Source organism: Podarcis cretensis, assembly GCF_951804945.1.
Source record: "Podarcis cretensis genome assembly, chromosome: 5".
NCBI classification, from domain to species: domain Eukaryota; kingdom Metazoa; phylum Chordata; class Lepidosauria; order Squamata; family Lacertidae; genus Podarcis; species Podarcis cretensis.
The window spans coordinates 90,825,933-90,831,783 of record NC_137174.1 but is presented as its reverse complement, the minus strand read 5'-3'; the positions used below and the strand labels follow the sequence as shown (position 1 = coordinate 90,831,783).

Sequence of the window (5,851 nt, the reverse complement as noted above, 5' to 3'; positions counted from 1 at the left end):
GGATACTGTAGATAGTTTTCACTCAGGTCCACATATGCAAATAAGGAATTGAAAGTGATGTTCAGTGATTGGATAGTTACAGAACGTTGTTACTGTTGCTTTGTAGTTGAGCTCTATATAAGCAGGTTGGCTGAACCCTTCAGTCCAGGTCTGTTCTGGCCTGTGAATAAACAAGAGATGTCTGAAGAATTGATGTGTCGTCTGATATGTCCACCCACAACATAACACCCGCTATGGTTTGGAGGGGTCCACCGGAGGTCATTTGATGAACAGGAGCTGAAAAGTGGAACCGGCCCTGCTATTGGACCACCTGGTGCCTTCTGGTTATGATTCTTGCACAGAACGCTGAAGCAATCCAACATTCCAATTGCCGCAATAGCTCACTGGATGCCTCCAGGAAGCTTGCAGTTGGGTTATGAAAAGAGACAGTTCCACCCTGCTGCTGTTCCCCGGTAACAGGTATTCAGAGCAGTGCCAGATTTACGTATAAGCTAAACAAGCTATAGCTTAGGGCCCCACTCTATTGGGTGGGGCAAAAAAATTAAAGGAAAAAAACAGGATGTACATTTCCAAAATACAAGATAAAAAACAAATGAAATGGCTTTAGATACCTATTAGGTCCAAAAATTACCATACAGCATATATTCAACACAAAAAACAGCGACAATTTGCTGTTGACAAAGGACAGCTGGACATATAAAGGCCCCATTACCTTCAGTAGCTTAGGGCCTCGTCAAACCTAAATCAGGGCCTGATTCAGAGGCATACTGTGCTGACATCTGTATGGGAATTGTTTTTAATTGTTTTATCTCTTGTGCATGTGCCACCTGGGCTTCTTTGGGAGGATGGAATGAATAAACAACAACAACAACAACAACAACAACAACAACAACAACAACAGTTGTTATTGGCACCTGTCCATCTCAAGAGAGAATGGAGTGCATTCGCAGCACTGAAGAGATCTCCCAGGGGTGCAAGCCTGGACAATGTGTCCTGGGCTGCCCTCTCAGCCTCATCGTCCAAAGGAAAGGAGTACAATATGTTTGGTGCCACCTTGGCTACAGGAGTTGCCAGAAGGGGGCATACAAGGCACCATCCAACCGTCTTAGGGACTCCACTCCAAATTTGTGAAGGCTTTGCTTGTTAGCCTTTTCTTCTCCTAAAGATATCCAGCCAGGCAGCAGAGTTTTAGGGTCAGTTTTCCTTCTACATGGGCTACCTTCAGGTTGACGAGCCCCATCTGCCTGTCACTTGCCTCTACAGCACAAGCAGAAACTGCCTTCTTGACCGTTGGACCACCTATTGGTTTCATCAGCTCAGTCCACCGTTGTCGGTCTTCACATGTAGGAAAAGTTCCTAACTCATAAAAATAGGAATAATCAATCAAGTATGTATGTATGTATGTATGTACGTATGTATGTATGTAAGAATTGATGCTTTTGAATTATGGTGCTGGAGGAGAGTCTTGAGAGTCCAATGGACTGCAAGAAGATCAAACCTATCCATTCTTAAGAAAATCAGCCCTGAGTGCTCACTGGAAGGACAGATCCTGAAGCTGAGGCTCCAATACTTTGGCAACCTCATGAGAAGAGAAGTCTCCCTGGAAAAGACCCTGATGTTGGGAAAGATTGAGGGCACTGTCGGAATTCAAGCCTATATCAGTAGTAACTGGCAACTCTCCAGGCAACCGGCTTGATCTCCTGTTGACCTCCCCAGCAAGATCCAGGCTAGGTCACGATAGGCGATTCTTCTCAGCGTGAGAAGAACACCCCCCCTCTTTCCTGCCACCCCCCCCCCGGCAGGGGAAAGAGATAGACAGAAACGTATTTACATGCCTTTATTTCTGTCTTTGCAGCATTACAAAAAACATGACTGCTCTCTTCAAGCTCCAGCAGTTGAGAGACTAACACATCCTGTACTTCCTGTACAGGAACAAGAGGAAGAGCTCATATTACACTCTGAGCTAATTCCGGTGCTTCACACTGTGAATTGACTGTCCCTCTGTTTCCCACAGAACAGCCCCAACATTCCATCATGTGATGTTTTCAAGCTAGCAATTTGCAGCTGCATTGCATCCATATCGTAACAGGCACAAGGAGAAGGGGATGACAGAGGACGAGATGGTTGGACAGTGTTCTCGAAGCTACCAACATCAGTTTGACCAAACAGCGAGAGGCAGTGGAAGACAGGAGTGCCTGGCGTGCTCTGGTCCATGGGTCACGAAGAGTCAGACACGACTAGATGACTAAACAACTATGTATGTATGTATGTATGTATGTATGTATGTATGTATTAAATGTGTATACCACCCTTCATCCAAAGATCACAGGGCGGTTTACAGCAAATGCTGAGGTTCCATATAGCCATCCTGACTTAACAGCCATTGATAACAAATTGCATTCTCCTAAATGGCATTGTAATTTCTACGCGATGTTGGAGGCACTGTGCCTCTGAATAGCAGTTGTCGGGCAGTAAGAGTGGGAGAGGGCTATTGCATTCATGTTCTAGCCTGCAGGCTTCCCATAGACATCTGGCTGGCTGCTAGGAAAACAGGATGCAGAATTACCTGGGCCTTTGGCCTGCAGCTTTATTGAAATTTCTCCAAATCCAATGGAAGCAAGGGAGGGAATCTGAGGGCCATGTTTCGTTTCAGGGGGCAGAAAGTGCAATGGCTTTACCATGCCTGAACACAGCACTAGGTAAAGGTAAAGGTACCCCTGCCCGTACGGGCCAGTCTTGACAGACTCTGGGGTTGTGCGCCCATCTCACTTAAGAGGCCAGGGGCCAGCGCTGTCCGGAGACACTTCCGGGTCACGTGGCCAGCGTGACATCGCTGCTCTGGCGAGCCAGAGCCGCACACGGAAACGCCATTTACCTTCCCGCTGGTAAGTGGTCCCTATTTATCTACTTGCACACGGAGGTGCTTTCGAACTGCTAGGTTGGCAGGCGCTGGGACCGAGCAGCGGGAGCGCACCCCACCACAGGGATTCGAACCGCCGACCTTTCGATCGGCAAGCCCTAGGCGCTGAGGCTTTAACCCACAGCGCCACCTGCGTCCCTCTGAATACAGCACTAGGCTTGCACAATCTCTGCTTGATACAGATTTAGTGACCATGGCTCTGAGTTAGCATAATTACAAGCATCTATCCCTACACTGATAGCATCCTGTTTGGCATTATGAACGTTGGGTTATGTAACTTGCTTGTGTTACTTGTGGTTGGATGATTACATGTCACATGTTCCCTTTTAGCCAGAACTTCTGAAGCAAATTAAACAGCCACATGGCCAGCATAAACCATGCTAGAACCTTAGTCGCTTCATTGACTTTTCTTTCCTCCTTTCAGCGCAGTTCCCACCATGTGCTTCCTGGATGAATAATATTATACTCCAATTTAATTCATAAATGTTGAAGGCACCACTTGTTTCAGCTGTAAGATCTGATTGGAGAAGACGGAATGCAAGCTTAACTGCTGAGTGCTTGGCAATTTGTAAAAGACCAAATCTTAAAAACTCAGCTACATGGAAATTAATCCCTTTGATCGTAGGGGAGCTTAATTGTTAAGAGAGAATGCTTAGGACTGCAGCTCAGAAGCATCTATTTATGAGTGAAGCCTGGAATGTATTGTAATAATTATCCAACAACTGCTCCAACCAATAGGTAGCACTGTTTCATGTCCTTTGTGCTTAACTAAGGTTCTGTGTCTCGTCTTGCTATTGTTCTGTCTTGTGGTTTTCTCTTGGAGATGTTCCTGGAACGAACACACTGGAGACTGAGCTTGCAGATCTCTAACAAAAGTTGTTCTTCTAAACAAGTTTTGCAATATCTCCGACAAAGATCACGTGTTTTGTGATCAGCAACTGAAAATCTTCTGAGCCTTTCTAATATACATATTTATTTACTGCAAAATAATACAGCACCATTGCACTTGGTTTTCAAACTGTGTTCTGGACCTTCCTTGTGTTTCTTTAAAAGCTAGGATCCACACCACATGGAAATCAGAGATTAACTTTTGCCCACTCAGTCTCAATCTCACAACCACCCATCAGCTTCTGTTTACCCTGGGAGAGAAGCTTCCATTTCTACCAATGGAAGAATGTCATCTGGAAAGTTTCTCCTTGGGCACAGTGAGATATAATCTGAATGAACCAGTCCGTGAGTGAGTGAATGAATGAATGAATGAATGAATGAATGAAGGGCACAGCCCTGTTCAGTCAAGCAAAGGACTCGCTGTATGGAAGAGTGGGAATTGTGAATTGTGCCTCCTCGATGGCAACCTCCATGTGCTAGTTCAGTGCTACACTGCACATAGCTCTATATAGGCACTTTCCGTGTGGCTGGGGGTGAGGCAAATGGGCACAATCCTGGCCGCCTTCCTCATACACATTACAGTCATAGGAAGCTGCCTTATATCAGGTCAGACCATGGGTTGATCTACACTGAGCATTGGGGAACCTGTGGTCCTCCAGATTGTTAGGTTTCTGTTTATGCCACTGTGCAGTGCTTGGAGTTACAAGACTCTGTTTACATTCCAGACTGTTGGAAGTCTCACGGGAGACAGATGTTGATGTTACTGGTTTCCTGTTTCTTTGTTCCAGTTGGTTCACTGTCTCTCACAGAGAGAGGGTGTATATTCTTTTCTATCTGAGTAGTTAGAGATAAACTCTTAGCAATGTAGCATATGTTTCTCATCCTTCTGCTGCTGTTTGTATACTCTGCATAATGGGAACATGCCTGGAGCCTCATCAAAGGCTTAAGTCGTTAATCACCGTCAGAGGACACAACCAGAGGAGCAGCTCAGCCGAATGGAGTTCCGACACAGATGTCATTAGACTGCAACTCCCATCATCCTTGACGATTAGCCATGCTGACTGTGGCTCAAGGCAGTTCGACAGCATCTAGAGGGCCACATGTTTCCCACCTCTGGTCTACACTGACTGACAACAGCTCTCTGCTCCATGGTTTTGGATCAGAGTATTTCCCAGCCTTGTGTGGGGATGCTGGGTACTCAACCTGGGACCTTTTATTTGCAAGGGCTCTGCCACTGCCCCAAGAGTGGGCCTTTGTCCAGAACGAGCCAGCAGTGAATCACACGGAGTAAGTGAAGTTAACTCTTTATTAGGGGAAAAAACAGGACCTGCACAGGATTGCCAGGTCTAATGAGCACTGCAACTCTTCTTCAGTAGTTCTTGATCCTGTGATGCAGCTGCAGAGACTGAAGGTCTCCACCTTCCCACAGCTGCCTAAGCCTCCTCCTCTCCAGGGTTTTCCCCCCATGCAATCTGAGACTGCATCAACGTATCTGCCTTTGCTCCTCCCGTTTCATGTCTCTCTGGGTTCTGGGAGACCAGGGGGAAGGGGAGCTTGTCACAACAGGAGAGGGAGACACCCTTGCCTCTTCACCAGCCTGACTCATCTCTGCCTCTTTGCCTCCTTCATCTAAGGTTGCCATATTTCAATAGGTAAAAATCCAAACACAAAAAGTTGTGGGTGATCCATAAAGTTGTAAATCTTATCCCCCAGGATAGGCATGTAGGCCCCCCAATAGAGGACATGTCTGGGATTTCCTGGACTTATAGAAATCCTACCCTCAGCCCACTGTCTGCTTCTGTTTCTCGACTTCTCTCCATCATAGACTCTCCCTTCTCGCTAAGGCCTATTACCTCTGCAGCCTGTGGGGAACATGTTGTTGAAGCAAAGACTGAAGACTGTAGACCCTCCAAGTGTCTCTATTACCCAGGGACAGTCCTGATTCTGATTTCATCCCAGAATGTCCCTCTTTTCCTTAGGACATCTCTATCTTCAACCCTCTATCTTTTGGAGATAAAGATAGAGATACCCTCTATCTTTTGG

General features: G+C 46.3%; 1 long non-coding RNA gene across 1 annotated transcript; it reads left to right on the top strand.

Moving 5' to 3' along the window:
• The first annotated feature begins 360 nt into the window (after positions 1–360).
• On the top strand, positions 361–3,812 carry LOC307216365. Its single transcript, XR_013839067.1, has 2 exons — positions 361–459; positions 3,345–3,812. It is a non-coding gene; the product is annotated as an uncharacterized lncRNA (long non-coding RNA).
• Positions 3,813–5,851: the final 2,039 nt, after the last annotated feature.